This window comes from Pantherophis guttatus, chromosome 4 (genome assembly GCF_059756535.1).
Source record: "Pantherophis guttatus breed Tessera chromosome 4, ASM5975653v1, whole genome shotgun sequence".
Taxonomy (NCBI): Eukaryota; Metazoa; Chordata; class Lepidosauria; order Squamata; family Colubridae; genus Pantherophis; species Pantherophis guttatus.
Window position 1 is genome coordinate 159,576,320 of NC_142066.1, and position 20,214 is coordinate 159,596,533.

A 20,214-nucleotide genomic window follows, 5' to 3' on the forward strand; every position below is an offset into this window, starting at 1 on the left:
GCCATCTGCCCGGTTTATTAGCGTTGCAAAATGTATTATGTTTCGCAAATTGTAAGTTAATTGCTGTTTGCTCCGCCATAAGCATATGAAATTGATCTTTCAAAAGTTTTATAGCTCCTCGTATTCTTTCATCTGTTGGATTCTTTATAAGTAGCTGTTCTTTCTTCTTTATCTCTTCTTCCATTTCCAATCTTTTCTTTTAGTTTAGTTAGTTAGTTAGTTTATTTGATTTGTATACCGCCCTACTCCCGAAGGACTCAGGGCGGTGAACAGCCAAGCAATAAAATACATAAATACAAAAAATTTAAAAAACCAGTTAAAATCAAATTAAATCATTTTGGCCCAGACAAATTAAAACACCCCAATAATTTAAGAACAGATTAAAATTTAATTCTATCTGTCTATCATCCACCCATCATCTGTCTGTCCGTCCATCCATCATCTATCTATCTATCTATCATCTATCTATCTATCTATCATCTATCTATCAGAATAGAGCTGGAAGGGACTTTGGAGGTCTTCTACCATGTTTCACTGAAAATAGGACTTACCCCGAAAATAAGCCCTAGCCCGCTTTTCACGTCTACACTGAATATAAGCCCTACTCATAAAATAAGCCCTACTTATGAGCCTGTGCAGCCGGTCCCCCACCCATTATGTCTGGTTGCTGCTGACACGAGGCGGGGGTGTGTGTGCTATGGCCATGAAGCGAGGCAGTGTGGGAGTGGAGGACAAAGCAAGGCAGTGGGGGTGGGAGGTGGAGGACAAAGCCCCAACTTGGCTGCCCGGCTTGCAAGTCCTGATGCTGGTGGAGTGAGGTGGTGGCGACCGAAGCAGCTCCTTCCTTGTCTCACCTGCCAGCCAGCAGGGCGCCTCCTCTGCTCCTCCTGTTCCACCACCAGTTGCCTGGAGCCCTTGGGGGGTTTGCCTTTCCCCCTGCTTTCCAGCTCCCACCCAGTTCCCCAAAGCATCCTTTCATTAACCTGCTATCCATCTACGTTCTCCACCGCCGCATGCAGGACAATTCTGGGACTACCGGTAAACAAATTCAATCAGACCTTCCAACTTCACGAGATCTTTTCTTTTTTCTACAAGAAGTTAGAAGGTCTGATTAATTTTTTTTTAGTCCCACATTCTTCTTTTGTTGCCCTGCACATGGCGGCGGAGAACGGAGCTGGAAAGCAGGTTAGTGAAGGGATGCTTTGGGGAAACGAGGGGAGCTGGGTGGGAATTGGAAAGCAGGGGGAAAGGCAAACCTCCCAAGACAAAGCAGAGGCGCGGGGGAAAAGCAGGCAATCTGGACACACCATACGGGCCACAGGAAAACCAAGTGGTGGTGGACCAGAGCGGCATCTGGCCACGGGAGCCTCATCTTTGTCTCTCTCGATTTGCCTGCAACCAGAGCGGTGCATCAGCTGCCTTCCACTTCATGCCTTCCTTTTTTTTTTTTAATTTAAAAAGTTTTACAAATACATTTTCTCCCCAATTCCCCCCCCAAAACCCCCCATACCCTCCCTAGCCCTCCCCTTTTCCCCCCAGGACTTCCACAAAATAAAATGCTAATCGAGAATACAGTTTTGTGAAACTTAAACCCCTCCACCCCTGTATACTATTTATACCTTCATAAAACTCAATTAATCTATCCCTACATAATACATTCATTCAGCTAAAAGCTATCTGATATTTCCTAGTTTGATATTTATTCTGCACATAGTCTATCCACTTTTTCCACTCCCATACATAAGTCTCTTGAGTTCGATCTTTTAAATATGCTGAAATCTTTGCCATCTCTGCAAAACTGGCCATCTTCAAAGTCCATTCTTCAATAGTGGGCAAAGCATCATTTTTCCAATATTGACCTATCAATAATCTCGCTGCTGTCACCATATACAATATCAGCTTTGTTTCACCCAATGTAAAACCCTTAACTATACCCAATAAAAACAGTTGTGGAGAAAACTGAAGTTTTTTCTTCAAAACATTTTGCATAACCCACCAAATTTTTATCCAAAAAGCCTTCACTTTCTTACAGGTCCACCACATATGATAATATGTGGCATCTAAGCAATCACATCTCCAGCATTTTGGTTGAACGTTAGGGTACATACACGATAATTTCTTAGGATCTAAATGCCACCTATAAAACATTTTATAAAAATTTTCCCTCAAATTCTGTGACTGTGTAAATTTAACATTCTGGACCCATATTTTTTCCCATGTTTCCAACATCACTGGTTCTGCAAAATTTTGTGCCCACTTTATCATACAATCTTTAACCAGTTCATTTTCCGAGTCTCTTTCTAACAAAACATTATAAACCCTCTTAATATGCATTGGACCTTTCTCTTTTATATGTCTAACCAATTCTTCTTCATGCATCATTATACCAAGGTTTTGATCTTCTTTCCATCTCAATTGCAGTTGATTATACTGTAGCCAAGTTAAATTAATCCCTTCTTCCAACAGTGTTTCTAATGTCTTTAGTTGCCATCTGCCCCCATCCATAAAAAGAACTTCTTTGTATAAACCCCCCCCCCCCGAGTGACATTATATTTGTATTCCACATAATATGACCAAGATCCAGCCATAACGGTATATTGTAATCCCATTTGAGTCGGTGCTTCTTCCAGACTCTCATCAAGGAGTTTCTAAGTAAGCTTTTGAATACTTTGTCCACTTTGTTCTCATAGAATAAATATGCATGCCAACCAAATTCAAGATCATGACTTTCTATATTCAATATTCCAGTCTTTATCCTTCCAAACCAGTCACTTGCTTGCATCAAGACCGCTGCTTCATAATACAGTTGTAGATTTGGAAGTTTAAGGCCTCCACTTTCTGGGACATCTTGCATAATTTTCAGTTTAACTCTCGGCTTTTTCTCATTCCAGACAAACTTATTCACTCCTCTTTGCCATTCACTCAGTTGTTTATCACTTTTGAGCACCGGAATCATTTGAAACAAAAAAAGAAACCTAGGCAAAATGTTCATCTTAACTGCTGCTATTCTTCCAAGTAGCGACAGCTGCAGTTTTTTCCACATCTCCAAATCCTTTTGTACCTCTCGCCACAACACCTCATAATTATTTTGAAATAATTTTATATTTGAGTCTGCAACTTGTACTCCTAAATATTTAACTTTTGATACTATTTCAAAGCCTGCCTTGCTTTCAAGTTCCTGCTTACGATCTTGTGTCATATTTTTAACAATCATCTTAGTCTTTTTCTGGTTCAGTCTAAATCCTGATATCATACCATATTCTTTTATAATGTCTTTCATCTGAATTATTGATTCCATCGGCTGTGTTAGGGTAACAACCAGATCATCTGCAAATGCCCTGGTCCTATAATCCTCATGCCTAATAGCTATGCCATGTAGCAAATTTGAATCCCGTATTGTATTCAACAAGACTTCTAATGTTAGAATAAATAACAATGGGGATAACGGACAACCTTGTCTTGTTCCTTTTTCAATACTAAAATTTGTAGTCAGACTTCCATTAATAATAATTTGTGCCGTTTGTTGTTGATAAATTGCTGAAACCGCCTGTATAAACTGATCCCCAAAGTCCATTTTTCTCAAAATCTTTAATAGAAAGTTCCAATCCACTCTATCAAAGGCCTTCTCCGCATCCAGAAACACCAGCACTGCAGATATCTGTTTATTCTTCTCAAAATAGTCCAATAAGTTTATTATTTGCCTCACATTGTCCTTCATGTATCTGCCTTCTATAAATCCTGCTTGATCATGATGAATCACCTCTTGAATAACTGGCATTAACCTGTTGGCTAATACTTTTGCAAAAATTTTGTAATCATTGTTCAGAAGAGATATTGGTCTATAATTCTCAGGTTTTTTAAAACCTGCTTGCTCTTTCGGTATCAGTGAAATATAAGCTGCTTTCCATGAAGGAGGTATTTTACCCCCTTGTTGTATACTACAAAATAAGTCTTTAAGATGTTCAATCATTTCTGCTTGTAAAGTTTTATAGTACGCCGCAGTTAAACCATCCGTCCCTGGTGCTTTGGCTGTTTTCAATTGTTTAATTGCGGCAATAATCTCCTCAGCTATAATTGGTTGATTCATTCTTTCCTTTTGATCACTAGAAATTTTTATAACTCTTTTTTCTTCTAAATATTTATCTATAAGTCCAGTCTTTATATCATCTTTAGCATATAATTTAGTATAGTAATCTAAAAAAGCTTCTTTGATTAATTTTTGTTGAAAAATTTCCTTCCCTCCAATGTCAATACTACCAATGACCCGTGTACTCTGACGCTTCCTCAATGTGTAAGCCAGCCATCTGCCCGGTTTATTAGCGTTGCAAAATGTATTATGTTTCGCAAATTGTAAGTTAATTGCTGTTTGCTCCGCCATAAGCATATGAAATTGATCTTTCAAAAGTTTTATAGCTCCTCGTATTCTTTCATCTGTTGGATTCTTTATAAGTAGCTGTTCTTTCTTCTTTATCTCTTCTTCCATTTCCAATCTTTTCTTTTAGTTTAGTTAGTTAGTTAGTTTATTTGATTTGTATACCGCCCTACTCCCGAAGGACTCAGGGCGGTGAACAGCCAAGCAATAAAATACATAAATACAAAAAATTTAAAAAACCAGTTAAAATCAAATTAAATCATTTTGGCCCAGACAAATTAAAACACCCCAATAATTTAAGAACAGATTAAAATTTAATTCTATCTGTCTATCATCCACCCATCATCTGTCTGTCCGTCCATCCATCATCTATCTATCTATCTATCATCTATCTATCTATCTATCATCTATCTATCAGAATAGAGCTGGAAGGGACTTTGGAGGTCTTCTACCATGTTTCACTGAAAATAGGACTTACCCCGAAAATAAGCCCTAGCCCGCTTTTCACGTCTACACTGAATATAAGCCCTACTCATAAAATAAGCCCTACTTATGAGCCTGTGCAGCCGGTCCCCCACCCATTATGTCTGGTTGCTGCTGACACGAGGCGGGGGTGTGTGTGCTATGGCCATGAAGCGAGGCAGTGTGGGAGTGGAGGACAAAGCAAGGCAGTGGGGGTGGGAGGTGGAGGACAAAGCCCCAACTTGGCTGCCCGGCTTGCAAGTCCTGATGCTGGTGGAGTGAGGTGGTGGCGACCGAAGCAGCTCCTTCCTTGTCTCACCTGCCAGCCAGCAGGGCGCCTCCTCTGCTCCTCCTGTTCCACCACCAGTTGCCTGGAGCCCTTGGGGGGTTTGCCTTTCCCCCTGCTTTCCAGCTCCCACCCAGTTCCCCAAAGCATCCTTTCATTAACCTGCTATCCATCTACGTTCTCCACCGCCGCATGCAGGACAATTCTGGGACTACCGGTAAACAAATTCAATCAGACCTTCCAACTTCACGAGATCTTTTCTTTTTTCTACAAGAAGTTAGAAGGTCTGATTAATTTTTTTTTAGTCCCACATTCTTCTTTTGTTGCCCTGCACATGGCGGCGGAGAACGGAGCTGGAAAGCAGGTTAGTGAAGGGATGCTTTGGGGAAACGAGGGGAGCTGGGTGGGAATTGGAAAGCAGGGGGAAAGGCAAACCTCCCAAGACAAAGCAGAGGCGCGGGGGAAAAGCAGGCAATCTGGACACACCATACGGGCCACAGGAAAACCAAGTGGTGGTGGACCAGAGCGGCATCTGGCCACGGGAGCCTCATCTTTGTCTCTCTCGATTTGCCTGCAACCAGAGCGGTGCATCAGCTGCCTTCCACTTCATGCCTTCCTTTTTTTTTTTTAATTTAAAAAGTTTTACAAATACATTTTCTCCCCAATTCCCCCCCCAAAACCCCCCATACCCTCCCTAGCCCTCCCCTTTTCCCCCCAGGACTTCCACAAAATAAAATGCTAATCGAGAATACAGTTTTGTGAAACTTAAACCCCTCCACCCCTGTATACTATTTATACCTTCATAAAACTCAATTAATCTATCCCTACATAATACATTCATTCAGCTAAAAGCTATCTGATATTTCCTAGTTTGATATTTATTCTGCACATAGTCTATCCACTTTTTCCACTCCCATACATAAGTCTCTTGAGTTCGATCTTTTAAATATGCTGAAATCTTTGCCATCTCTGCAAAACTGGCCATCTTCAAAGTCCATTCTTCAATAGTGGGCAAAGCATCATTTTTCCAATATTGACCTATCAATAATCTCGCTGCTGTCACCATATACAATATCAGCTTTGTTTCACCCAATGTAAAACCCTTAACTATACCCAATAAAAACAGTTGTGGAGAAAACTGAAGTTTTTTCTTCAAAACATTTTGCATAACCCACCAAATTTTTATCCAAAAAGCCTTCACTTTCTTACAGGTCCACCACATATGATAATATGTGGCATCTAAGCAATCACATCTCCAGCATTTTGGTTGAACGTTAGGGTACATACACGATAATTTCTTAGGATCTAAATGCCACCTATAAAACATTTTATAAAAATTTTCCCTCAAATTCTGCGACTGTGTAAATTTAACATTCTGGACCCATATTTTTTCCCATGTTTCCAACATCACTGGTTCTGCAAAATTTTGTGCCCACTTTATCATACAATCTTTAACCAGTTCATTTTCCGAGTCTCTTTCTAACAAAACATTATAAACCCTCTTAATATGCATTGGACCTTTCTCTTTTATATGTCTAACCAATTCTTCTTCATGCATCATTATACCAAGGTTTTGATCTTCTTTCCATCTCAATTGCAGTTGATTATACTGTAGCCAAGTTAAATTAATCCCTTCTTCCAACAGTGTTTCTAATGTCTTTAGTTGCCATCTGCCCCCATCCATAAAAAGAACTTCTTTGTATAAACCCCCCCCCCCGAGTGACATTATATTTGTATTCCACATAATATGACCAAGATCCAGCCATAACGGTATATTGTAATCCCATTTGAGTCGGTGCTTCTTCCAGACTCTCATCAAGGAGTTTCTAAGTAAGCTTTTGAATACTTTGTCCACTTTGTTCTCATAGAATAAATATGCATGCCAACCAAATTCAAGATCATGACTTTCTATATTCAATATTCCAGTCTTTATCCTTCCAAACCAGTCACTTGCTTGCATCAAGACCGCTGCTTCATAATACAGTTGTAGATTTGGAAGTTTAAGGCCTCCACTTTCTGGGACATCTTGCATAATTTTCAGTTTAACTCTCGGCTTTTTCTCATTCCAGACAAACTTATTCACTCCTCTTTGCCATTCACTCAGTTGTTTATCACTTTTGAGCACCGGAATCATTTGAAACAAAAAAAGAAACCTAGGCAAAATGTTCATCTTAACTGCTGCTATTCTTCCAAGTAGCGACAGCTGCAGTTTTTTCCACATCTCCAAATCCTTTTGTACCTCTCGCCACAACACCTCATAATTATTTTGAAATAATTTTATATTTGAGTCTGCAACTTGTACTCCTAAATATTTAACTTTTGATACTATTTCAAAGCCTGCCTTGCTTTCAAGTTCCTGCTTACGATCTTGTGTCATATTTTTAACAATCATCTTAGTCTTTTTCTGGTTCAGTCTAAATCCTGATATCATACCATATTCTTTTATAATGTCTTTCATCTGAATTATTGATTCCATCGGCTGTGTTAGGGTAACAACCAGATCATCTGCAAATGCCCTGGTCCTATAATCCTCATGCCTAATAGCTATGCCATGTAGCAAATTTGAATCCCGTATTGTATTCAACAAGACTTCTAATGTTAGAATAAATAACAATGGGGATAACGGACAACCTTGTCTTGTTCCTTTTTCAATACTAAAATTTGTAGTCAGACTTCCATTAATAATAATTTGTGCCGTTTGTTGTTGATAAATTGCTGAAACCGCCTGTATAAACTGATCCCCAAAGTCCATTTTTCTCAAAATCTTTAATAGAAAGTTCCAATCCACTCTATCAAAGGCCTTCTCCGCATCCAGAAACACCAGCACTGCAGATATCTGTTTATTCTTCTCAAAATAGTCCAATAAGTTTATTATTTGCCTCACATTGTCCTTCATGTATCTGCCTTCTATAAATCCTGCTTGATCATGATGAATCACCTCTTGAATAACTGGCATTAACCTGTTGGCTAATACTTTTGCAAAAATTTTGTAATCATTGTTCAGAAGAGATATTGGTCTATAATTCTCAGGTTTTTTAAAACCTGCTTGCTCTTTCGGTATCAGTGAAATATAAGCTGCTTTCCATGAAGGAGGTATTTTACCCCCTTGTTGTATACTACAAAATAAGTCTTTAAGATGTTCAATCATTTCTGCTTGTAAAGTTTTATAGTACGCCGCAGTTAAACCATCCGTCCCTGGTGCTTTGGCTGTTTTCAATTGTTTAATTGCGGCAATAATCTCCTCAGCTATAATTGGTTGATTCATTCTTTCCTTTTGATCACTAGAAATTTTTATAACTCTTTTTTCTTCTAAATATTTATCTATAAGTCCAGTCTTTATATCATCTTTAGCATATAATTTAGTATAGTAATCTAAAAAAGCTTCTTTGATTAATTTTTGTTGAAAAATTTCCTTCCCTCCAATGTCAATACTACCAATGACCCGTGTACTCTGACGCTTCCTCAATGTGTAAGCCAGCCATCTGCCCGGTTTATTAGCGTTGCAAAATGTATTATGTTTCGCAAATTGTAAGTTAATTGCTGTTTGCTCCGCCATAAGCATATGAAATTGATCTTTCAAAAGTTTTATAGCTCCTCGTATTCTTTCATCTGTTGGATTCTTTATAAGTAGCTGTTCTTTCTTCTTTATCTCTTCTTCCATTTCCAATCTTTTCTTTTAGTTTAGTTAGTTAGTTAGTTTATTTGATTTGTATACCGCCCTACTCCCGAAGGACTCAGGGCGGTGAACAGCCAAGCAATAAAATACATAAATACAAAAAATTTAAAAAACCAGTTAAAATCAAATTAAATCATTTTGGCCCAGACAAATTAAAACACCCCAATAATTTAAGAACAGATTAAAATTTAATTCTATCTGTCTATCATCCACCCATCATCTGTCTGTCCGTCCATCCATCATCTATCTATCTATCTATCATCTATCTATCTATCTATCATCTATCTATCAGAATAGAGCTGGAAGGGACTTTGGAGGTCTTCTACCATGTTTCACTGAAAATAGGACTTACCCCGAAAATAAGCCCTAGCCCGCTTTTCACGTCTACACTGAATATAAGCCCTACTCATAAAATAAGCCCTACTTATGAGCCTGTGCAGCCGGTCCCCCACCCATTATGTCTGGTTGCTGCTGACACGAGGCGGGGTGTGTGTGCTATGGCCATGAAGCCATGAAGACTTTCTTCCAGGTTGGTAGTCTTTGGCTTAGCTCCCCCCATGGCTTCACGTGTTTGTATACCCTTAGCTCCCTTCTTGTCTTGTTGTGGCTTGGACCTCTCCTGTTGTTGTTTTTCTTTAAATTGCTTATAAACTGCTCAAGTTATGCGCTGATCTTTAGCTTCACACATCCGGACCAGGTCCAAAGCCACTTCTCTTGTATTTGTGGGTACTCCAGTTACAGTTTCCAGAGGGAGATCTAACAGGGGCTCATCCAGAAATCCCCCTGTAGCTCCCTGCATTTCCATTGCCTCCCGCTCCGTCTGTTTACACTGCTCTTCAGTCTCTTGTTCAAACTGCTTCTCCTTATCACTCTCCTTTATCTCCAACACTGAAGATGTACGTGGGGATGTTGTGCCTGTTTTTTTAAAAACTGCAGAATAAAATTCTTCCGCTTTCTCAACTGTATTTAATCTATATCTTTCTCCTTCAAACCTCAATATTATGCCAGTTGGGGCATCCCATCTGAATGGGATTTGCTGTTTCTTTAGTTTGGACACTAAAAATCCAAAGTCCCTTCTATCTTTTAATATCTTAGGTGGCAGCTCTTTATAAACTCCAATTTCCCTTCCGTCCACTTGCACAGTAGAAACAAAGGACCTTTGCAGAATATCATTTCTTATTCTTCTATCTGTGAAGTATATCACCACATCTCTAGGCAATTGTCTCTGTTTAGCCACCCAAGAATTCACTCTGTAAGCTTTATCCATTTTACAAAAAATCTCTTCAGGGCTAGTCTAAATGGTTCCGTCCCAGGCGCCTGATGGATCCAGAAAGGTTCCTGACGGAGCTTGGGCCATTTCCTGAGACTCTGACACACGACTCGACTGAAGAGCTGGTGGCCGCCTGGGAGAGTGCAGCCGCCGGAGCTTTGGATCGTGTCGTGCCTTTGCGGCCTCTGACCCGATGCCGATCTCAATTGGCTCCTTGATTCTCTGAGGAGCTGAGAGAGATGAAGCATCGGAAAAGACGCCTAGAGAGCATTTGGAGGACTAGTCATTCTGATTCCGACCGGACACAGGTGAGGTCTTATATCAAGACCTACCTAGTGGCGATAAAAGCGGCAAAATCTAACCATTTTTCCGCTCTTATCGCATCTGCAGAGAACCGCCCAGCCGCCCTGTTTAGGGTGACCCACTCCCTTCTTCGGGGGGGAGTGCGGGAGGATCCCTTGCAGGGTCGAGCTGAGGATTTTGTGCAATTCCTGCACGATAAAGTCGCTCGGATTCGGGAAGGCTTGGACTCCGACTGGGTGAGTCCGGGGGAGGAGACGAGGGTAGGTCTTGAGAATATTATCTGGGAGGAGTTTGATCCTGTGGCTCCCGAGGATGTGGACAGGGTTCTGGGTAGGATTAGTGCCGCCACATGTTTATTGGACCCGTGTCCCTCCTGGTTGGTACTGGCCTCCCGGGAAGTTACACGAGGCTGGCTCCAGGGGATTATAACTGCTTCTCTGAGTGAGGGTGCCTTTCCCGCCGCCTTGAAAGAGGCGGTGGTGAGGCCCCTCCTCAAGAAGCCTTCCCTGGACCCGGCTGAATTAGTTAACTATCGTCCGGTCTCCAACCTTCGTTTTGTGGCGAAGGTTGTTGAGAGTGTGGTGGCACGACAACTGCCCAGGCACCTGGATGAAGCTATCTATCTATCTAGACCCGTACCAGTCGGGCTTCAGGCAGGGGCACAGCACAGAAACGGCATTGGTCGCGTTGGTGGATGATCTCTGGAGGGCTCGGGACAGGGGTTGCTCCTCTGTCCTAGTCCTATTAGATCTCTCAGCGGCTTTTGATACCATCGACCATGGTACCATGCTGCAGCGGTTGAGGGGGTTAGGAATAGGGGGCACCGTTTTGCAGTGGTTCTCCTCCTTCCTCTCCGGCCGCTCGCAGTTCGTGTTGGCAGGGGGGCAGAGGTCGACCTCGAGGCATCTCGCATGGGGAGTGCCACAAGGGTCGGTCCTCTCGCCTCTTCTGTTCAACATTTATGTGAAGCCGCTGGGTGAGATCATCCGTGGTTTTGGGGTGAAGTGTCACCTGTACGCTGATGATACTCAGCTGTACATCTCCACCCCAGACCACCCCAACGATGCCCTTGATGTGATGTCTCGCTGCCTGGAGGCCGTGCGGGTCTGGATGGGGAGGAACAGGCTCAGACTCAACCCTTCCAAGACCGAGTGGCTGTGGCTACCGGCGTCCCGATATAGTCAGCAGGTGCCATCGCTGACTATTGGGGGTGAATCTTTGCCCCCCACAGAGAGGGCTCGCAATCTGGGTGTCCTCCTGGACGCACGGCTGTCTTTAGAAGAGCATATGATGGCTGTGGCCAGGGGGGCCTTTTATCAGGTTCGCCTGATCCGCCAGTTGCAGCCCTTTCTGGACCGGGACGCCTTGCGCACGGTCACTCATGCCCTTGTCACCTCCCGGCTGGACTATTGTAATGCTCTCTACATGGGGTTCCCCTTGAAGAGCACTCGGAGGCTCCAGCTGGTCCAGAATGCGGCTGCACGGGTGGCTATGGGCGCACCTCGTTGTGCCCGCGTGACACCCCTCCTGCGCGAGCTGCACTGGCTCCCAGTGGTCTTCCGGGTGCGATTCAAGGTGTTGGTTACCACCTTTAAAGCGCTCCATGGCACAGGACCCGCGTACCTTCGAGACCGTCTTCTGCCACCAATAGCCTCCCACCGACCAGTCCGTTCCCACAGAGAGGGTCTCCTCAGGGTGCCATCAGCCAAGTTATGTCGGCTGGCAACACCCAGGGGGAGGGCCTTCTCTGTGGGAGCCCCAACCCTGTGGAATGAACTGCCCCGGAAATACGTAAGATCTCCGACCTCCTTCAGTGTTCTGCTGCGCACTGAAGACCCTGTTGTTCTGCCAGGCAGGGCTGTCAATATAATAATTTTAAATTGGGGTATTTTAATTTTTGGGGTTTTAAATCGGCCAAATCTATTTAATTATTTTAATTTTTAATTATTGTTGTGTCTTGTGTTTTTAAATTGGCTGTACACCGCCCTGAGTCCTTTGGGAGAAGGGCGGTATAGAAATAAAATTATTATTATTATTATTATTATTATTATTATTATTATTATTATTATTATTATTATTATTATTATTATTATTATTATTATTATTATTATTAGTCTTTAACATCACAGCTAAAGCATCAGCACAAATCCTTCTCAGGTCTTCTCTAGTCTTCTCTTTTATTCCTCTAAGTCTTATAGCAAATTCCATAGACCTAAATTGCATCATTGTCACCTCATTTTCAATCCTTTGCATTTTATTGTCAACATTAAAGATTTTATGGTCTTCCTCCTTCATTTTAGCATCCATTTCAGATTTATATTCCTCCACTTTTTTATCAGTTTGCACAACTGCAGCTGAGAGACCAGTCACCACTGTCATTAACTTTTTAGTCACCTTGTCATATTTTTCTTGAACCACCTCTTTGATTTCTTTAATCTCCTGCCTTCCAAGGCCGGTCCCTTGGTCAGAGTGCACTGACCAAGGGACCGGCTGGCTGCAGCTTCTGCCGGATACCGTCGGTCCCCTTGCACTTTCTGGCTCTTGTGTGAATGCTGGGGGTGGGGGTGGGGGCTCATCACCCTGAAATCCTGTTTTGCCCCCCAAAATAAGCCCCCCAGGGCTTATTTTGGGACCTAAACAAAAATAAGACCGGGGCTTATTTTTGGAGGAAACACGGTAATTCAACCCCCTGCTCAAGCAAGAGACCCTACACCATCCCAGACAAATGGTATCCACTCTCTTCTTAAATCCCTCCAGTGATGGAGCATTCACAACTTCTGGTGGCAAGCTGTTCCACTGGTTAATTGTCCTTACTGTTAGGAAGTTTCTCCTCAGTTCCAGGTTGCTTCTCTCCTCTGTTAGTTTCCATCCATTGTTTCTTATCTTGCCTTCTGGTGCTTTGGAGAATAAGTCGACCCCCCCTCTTCTTTGTGGCAGCCCCCCAAAAACTGGAAGACTGCTATCCCATTTCCTCTGGTCCTCCTTTTCTCTAGACTGGCCTTAACTAAATTCTGCAACTGTTCTTTCTATGTTACAGTCTCCAGGCCTTGAATCATCTCAGTTGCTCTTCTCTGCACCTTTTCCAAACTCTCAACATCTTTTTTTGTAATGTGGTGACCAAAACTGGATGCAGGATTCCAGGTGCTGCCTTACTAAGGCTTTACAAAGCGGTACTGAGACTTCCGGTGATTTTGATTCCATACCTCTGTTTATACAACCGAGGATCATGTTACCTTTTTCAGCTGCTGTGAGATGCAGTCTCGCAGTCACGGCTTGGAAGAGTTTTACAATCTCTGCCCTCTGTTCCCATCATAAACCCCGTCAGCAGTTCAAAGGACGGAGAGATTGAGCAGCCACAGAGAGCAGGAGATCCACCTGCCACCATGGATTCCTGATTTCTCCAACCAGGTAAGGACCCTGAGAAGCACCGTGATCCCCCAGTTGGCATTTGCTGGGCCAGTGGAGGAGAGTGGGGCGAGAGCAGGGCTGTTCCTGGGTACTTGGATGGAGCATTCACAACTTCTGGTGGCAAGCTGTTCCACTGGTTAATTGTCCTCATTGTGAGGAAGTTTCTCCTTAGTTCCAGATTGCTTCTCTCCTGGATTAGTTTCCATTCATTGTTTCCTGTCCTGCCTTCTGGTGCTTTGGAGAATAAGTCGACCCCCTCTCCTTTGTGGCAGCCCCTCAAATACTAGAAGGCTGTTATCATGTGCCTCCTAGTCTTTCTTTTCTCTAGACTGGCCAAACCCAAATCCTCCAACCGTCCTTCGTATGTTTTAGTCTCAAGCCTTTCATTACCTTAGTTGCTCTGTATCCCAAAGGTGCTTTTTTCAAGAGGCAATGGACTTTCTGGTTTTTCTTTGAAGAAGTTTTGCTTCTCACTCAAGAAGCTTCTTCAGCTCAGTTCTTAGTTGCTCTTCTCTGCACTTTTCCCAAAGTCTCAACACCTTTTTTGTGATGGAGTGTTCCTTGCTCAGCCAACCCAGAATGTGGACCACCATCAGTGGGGGGAATGTGGCTTGTGCCCACATCCTGCATCTCCTGACAGAATCAACCGTCAGTTTTTGCCTCCTCCAGATGTTTCTCCTCTCTTGTAGGGCAGCAGAAGTGTCGGCAACTGTAGGAGCCAAGCATGGCCCTGGAAGAAGACACCATAGAGATAGCAGCCCTGGCCGCCCCTTCCAGCTGGGGACCTTGTACGACTGCCGCAAGGATGCGCTCATCCCAGGTAGGAGCTGGAGGAGAGGCTGATGGGTCTCGGGAGGGTGGGAGGGAAGGAAGGAGGGAGGGAGGGAGACGGGCACAGACATCAATGCGTAGACTCAGCCCAGGGACAGAGTTGAGCTCCTGGGCACACGGCCCACTAGTAGCAGCAAGCTAAGTAGGATCTTCTAGCTGGGAATATGTATCCAACCCTTCTCCAAGGATGCAGCAGGACTGGCACTGATTACCAAACACAGGGTGGGTTTCCTCCCCAGAAGCAAAGTCACTGAAATGGTTTGGAAAACAGCTAATAAAAGAAGTCGAGGGTCCCCCAGAATGGTGAATTCAGGGATAGAATTACTTCTGAAGTTGTGGTGCATGTGATTCTGAACCCTTCATGAAAATACGGTTTCTCCAGGGAGTTGGAGACCTTTCTTGAAATCAATAGCTTCATACTCCCAAAGGCGCTTTTTCAGGAGGCAACTGGACTTTTTGGTTTTTCTTTGGAAGACGTTTTGCTTCTCATCCAAGAAAATTCTTCAGCTCTGACTGGATGGTGGGGAATGGAAGGATTGATGCTCCTTGCAGACAGCTGGTCATTTGCATCCTTTTAGAGGGCCCTTGGAGCACTTGGAGGTCCATCTGTGTCCTCAGGGTCACCTGGTTCCTGTAGTCCGCAATCTTTTTTCCTCTGGAAATCCATTCCTACCTTCGGGACAACCATGACCTGGATGACTGAGAATCATCCAGACTTTTAGCTATACAATTTGGGATGGACACCCTTTCAATGGTGTGGGAGTAGGAATGGATTTCCAGAGGAAAAAATTGCAGACTACAGGAACCATTTGCACCACTCAGGTGACCCTGAGGACACCGATAAACCTCCAAGTGCTTCAAGGACCCTCTAAAAGGATGCAAATGACCAGCTGCCTGCAAGGAATAGAAATAGAACGTCTTCCAAAGAAAAAGCCAGAAATCCAGTTGCCTCCTGAAAAAGCATCTTTTCAGGACAACCATGACCTGGACAACTGAGAATCTCTGCAAACTAATAAATATCTAGCAATTCCTCTCTATTCGATCAAAAGCCTTTGGAGTTTTGCGGTCTTTCTGCAAAACTGGCAGGAGGCTTCTCTGGTGATGATTGGACAGAACAAATTAGGGAAGCCTCCAGGGGGAAGATGTTTCTATTGCCCCACCTCTCTGGAGCTTCTCTATCCAGCAACTGATCTTTTGGAGGTCAGGGTTCATTTCATCCTCCTATCTTCTTGTGCTCCATGCAGGGGTCACCCTTTGGGATTACAACTCTCTTCAGAAGGACCTGACTATCAAACCTCAGCCCAAGACAGCAACTGAAATCATTGCATCCGACAGCATAGATGACAAGGCCTCTGCCCTGGACATCTCAGGACCCATTAAGGCCAGTTTCCTCGGGGGGCTGGTTGACATGAGAGGGTCAGCAGAGTATCTCCATGATTTCAAAAAGTCCAAGCAACAGGCCAGAATCACCGTTCAGTACAAAACCACCACCAAGTATGAACAGCTGACAATGAGCCACCTGGGAATCCAGAATGTCTCTTACCCAGCTGTCTTTGAGCATGGCACAGCCACCCACGTGGTCACCGCCATCCTCTATGGAGCCCAGGCCTTCTTTGTCTTTGACCAAGAAGTTTCTTCAACGGAGACAGTGAAAGATATTCAAGGAAGTCTCCAGCTTACAGTCAAGAAGTTGATATCCATCACAGGAGAAGCAGAGGTCAAACTGACTGAGAAGGAGAAAGAGAATGCTGTGAGATTTAGTTGCAAGTTCCACGGAGACTTTTCTTTGGAGAAAAATCCAGTCACTTTCCAAGATGCCATGAAAGTTTATGAAACTCTGCCAAAAACGTTAGGGAAAGATGGAGGGAACGCTGTGCCTATGAGGATCTGGCTCTACCCACTGAGCAAACTGGACACCAAAGCAGCTAAGATGGTCCGTGAGATCAGCCTAACATTGATCTTTGATGCTGAAAAGATCTTGGAGGAACTCAATGAAATCAGAATGCAAAGCAATGATCTAGCCAACGATCCCATTGCTGAGACCTTCCCTGAGATCAAGAGGAAGATTCAGCAGTTCAAGGATCTCTGCAAGCAACACAGGCAGACTTTCCAGAAACAGCTGGCCAGAATGTTGCCTTCCATCCGGGGAGGCAGGCAGGAGGAAGGGACCCTGGTAGACCTCTTGATGTCGGTCAACCAGTCGCCCTTCAACAGCCAAAGACTCTTTGAATTTCTGAAAACCAAGAAAAGAGAAATGAACATTGTCAAATCTTATCTGACTATTCTAAGTGAAATAAAAGTTATCTCTTCTGAGAATGAGTTGGAAGAAATAGTTCTTCACCCCCAGAATGTACATGTGGTCTCCTTTATATTCACCTCTTTACATGAAGAGGAGCCATTTCTGTTGAGCTTCCAGAGTTGGCTTCAGGAGAAATTCTTGCCAGAATCACCAAAGTCCACAAGGTCCCCTCCTGAGGTCAAGAAAGGCCTGGCTTGGTTTGAGGACAAAGAGACAACCCACAATGCTTGCCAGGATGCCAAATCCATCAAAGACTTTTTCAGTATCAATCATTCCAATGAGAAGGTCCGCTTTGTTGTGGCCTCAATCCCAGATGTGGACATCCCAGGAGCCTCAATATACCTTTATGAAGATGGAGAGCTGGTCAGCAAAACTTTGAATTGCCCTCAAAACCTCTCCCATTTTTGATCAGTGAACTAAGACACGACAGCATTCAACTGAAGTTTCAGCCTCCTGAATATGGAAAGGCTTCCATCTCCAACTATCTGGTAGAGTACAAGGTTGCAGGAGAAGAAACCTGGACGACTGTGAGAACAGAGGACACCAGGGAGATGTTCCTGCTGAAAGATCTGTCTCCAAATGTAGCCTACCTGTTCCTGAATGCTGCTTGTTGCAAGCCAGGCCTTAGTAAAACCAGTGACCTGAGCCCACCCATTAAGACCCTTCCCACCAGCCCTCCTGAGAAATTAAAATGGTCACTGCAGCATCTTCTGTCATCTCTGTGGCCTGGTTGAGTCCCAGCATTGTTGCCTCAGGAGTTGCAGTCAAGGAATACAAGGTGGAGTACAGAATGGTGGAGGCTGGAATTGGGAGTGTCCAGTGGACTGGAAAAATGACTGGGAGAAAATCAGAGTTTTACCCTATTGAAGGTCTGAAGCCCCAGACGGTGTATAGAATAAAAGTGTCAGCTATGTGTGATAATGGAGCTCTGGGGGTCCCCAGCAAGGAGGTAGAGATCTCCACATCACCGGAGGAAGAACAAGGTGCAGGCAATGTAGCCCACCAGTTCCTCCAGGAAATCTCCCTGGTGGAGGACAGACAGCCATTCGTGTTCACCCTTCCTCTGGAGAAAGTTGCCTTAGATGCTTCCACCTCCTGTCTGATGTATCAGCTTGGAAAGGAGAACCTGGAAGTGCCCAACAAGTGATCCTAATGATGGGAGTAACAGGATGTGGAAAAACCACTCTGATCAACGGGATGGTTAATTATATACTGGGTGTTCAGTGGAGAAATAATTTCAGAGTCAAAATGATTCATGAAAACACACAGAGAAGCAAAGCTGGAAGTAGGACATCTAAAGTCACAGCCTACATAGTGAACCTCAGAAGGGTTTCCAAATTCCTTATTCTCTCACAATCATTGACACTCCAGGATTTGGAGGCTCAAGAGATGCAGAGCAAGATAAGCTGGTTGAGGAGCAGCTCCTGGAGTTTTTTTCCACCCCAGGGGTAATTGACCACGTGGATGCCATCTGCTTGGTGGCCCAGGCCTTCCTTGCCCATTCAACTCACACCCAGAAATGCCTCTTTGATTCCATACTCTCCAGGTTGGGAAAAGACATGAAGGAAAACATCCAACTCTTGATCACCTTTGCAGATGAGAGGACCCCACCTGTCCTGGAGGCCCTCAAGGAGGCTGACCTGCCATGTGCTCAGGACAAGTCGGGAATCCCTCAGCACTTCAGATTCAACTATTCATCTTTTTTTGCTTACCAAGGAAACCGTAATGCTGCTTCTGAAATGTTCTGGGAAATGAGCACCGAGAGCATGAAGAATTTCTTTGACTCATTAAATACAGTGGAAACAAAAAATTCAACCTTGACAATGGATGTCCTCAAGAGACATCAGGAGCTGGAAGCTGCTCTTAGAAGACCTCCCTCTCTTAATATTGAGCCAATCCAACCAAATTGTTTCCAGATCAGTATTGATCCACTGACTTATGGGATGTCCCCAGTCTCAAGGTACCTGGTGGAATATCGGATTGCAGGAGAAAAGAATTGGAAAAGTCTTCTAACAGATGTTCCAAAGGATAAATTCACCTTAGAAGATGTGCATTTAAATCTTCCATACCAATTCCGATGCACTGCTGTGACTCAACTAACTCTTGGTCAATGGAGCGAGGAGATCACTTGTGTCTATCCCTCGGTAAATGTTTTGCCTGTCCAGTCATGTTCCAGCTCTGAGGAAGGGATGGTGCTCATCTCTGTTTCTTAGCTGAGGGAGCCAGCATTATCCAAAGATGCTTCTGTGGTCATGTGACCAGCACGACTATATGCCAAGGTGCATGGAGTGCTGTTACATTCCCATCTAAGTGGTACCTATTTATCTACTTGCCTTTGCATGATTTTGAACTGCTAGATGGGCAGGAGCTGGATCAAGGAAACGGGAGCTCATCCCGTCTCATGATGCTCAGGTCTCGCAACTGGGATGTCAGCTTTCCAGCTGACAACTCAGCATCTTTAATCACAGAGCCATTGTGCTCCCCGCCTTCCTCAGAGAGGCCCTCAAAGGTAACTTGAGGACAGAGGAGGAAGAGGAGGAATGACTGGGGAGGTCCTTGACGCTCTCTGAGCTGGGTGGTTTGCTTTCAGATGTTTCATGACCCAACTAGATAACATCCTCAGTGCTGGAAAGGAGTGAGGTTTGCAGAAAGGAGGAGGAGGATGACGACAACGATGACAAGAGTGTGCAGTATTTTTATAAGAACTTCAGCCACAGGTTCCACAACCTCCCAGTTGTCTTGCTGATAGAAAATATAGCACATGGAATATTGCTGCAGTAACTGGTTAATCTTCTCTGCCTGTCCCTTCGGAGTTGGATGATGGGCATATGACATATGAAGTTCAATAGTTAATAACTGCAAGAGGGCCATTCAAAATTTGGAAATAAATTGATTTCCCCTGTTGGTTATGACATAATTAACTAATAACCTAGATCTAAAAAGACATAATCCAAAAAGTTGATCCATGGAACTTCCGGTTTGCTGCTCGTCGCTGCCAGACATTCCTTTGGGATCGTCAGCTTCCACTGCCTGTCAGAGCCGCCTTCACAACGGAATGGCGGCTCAAAAAACTCCGTTTCCATGAGGAAACGGAGATAGAGCCGGCAGGGGTGGGTAGAACTCTCTGCGGAGTCCCAAAAGTTTTTCCTTTACTTTTGGGACGGAGCGGATGAGATGCCCCATATCCCCAGCCGCTGCTCCGGGCTTTGGGAGACCTCTGCTAATGCAGAGCCAGGCGTCAAAAGCAAGCCTGCAAATTTAACAGATTACTCAAAGAAAATGTGAGCTGGACCTGTAATACTGAACC

At 43.9% G+C, this 20,214-nt stretch overlaps 1 pseudogene across 1 annotated transcript; it reads left to right on the top strand.

The window, feature by feature from the left end:
• The first annotated feature begins 13,389 nt into the window (after window positions 1–13,389).
• On the top strand, window positions 13,390–19,933 carry LOC148114436 (uncharacterized; annotated as a pseudogene). The gene is made up of 3 exons (XR_015734294.1): window positions 13,390–13,777; window positions 14,467–14,597; window positions 15,853–19,933. The product of XR_015734294.1 is annotated as an uncharacterized LOC148114436 (transcript).
• The last annotated feature ends 281 nt before the right edge of the window (window positions 19,934–20,214 follow it).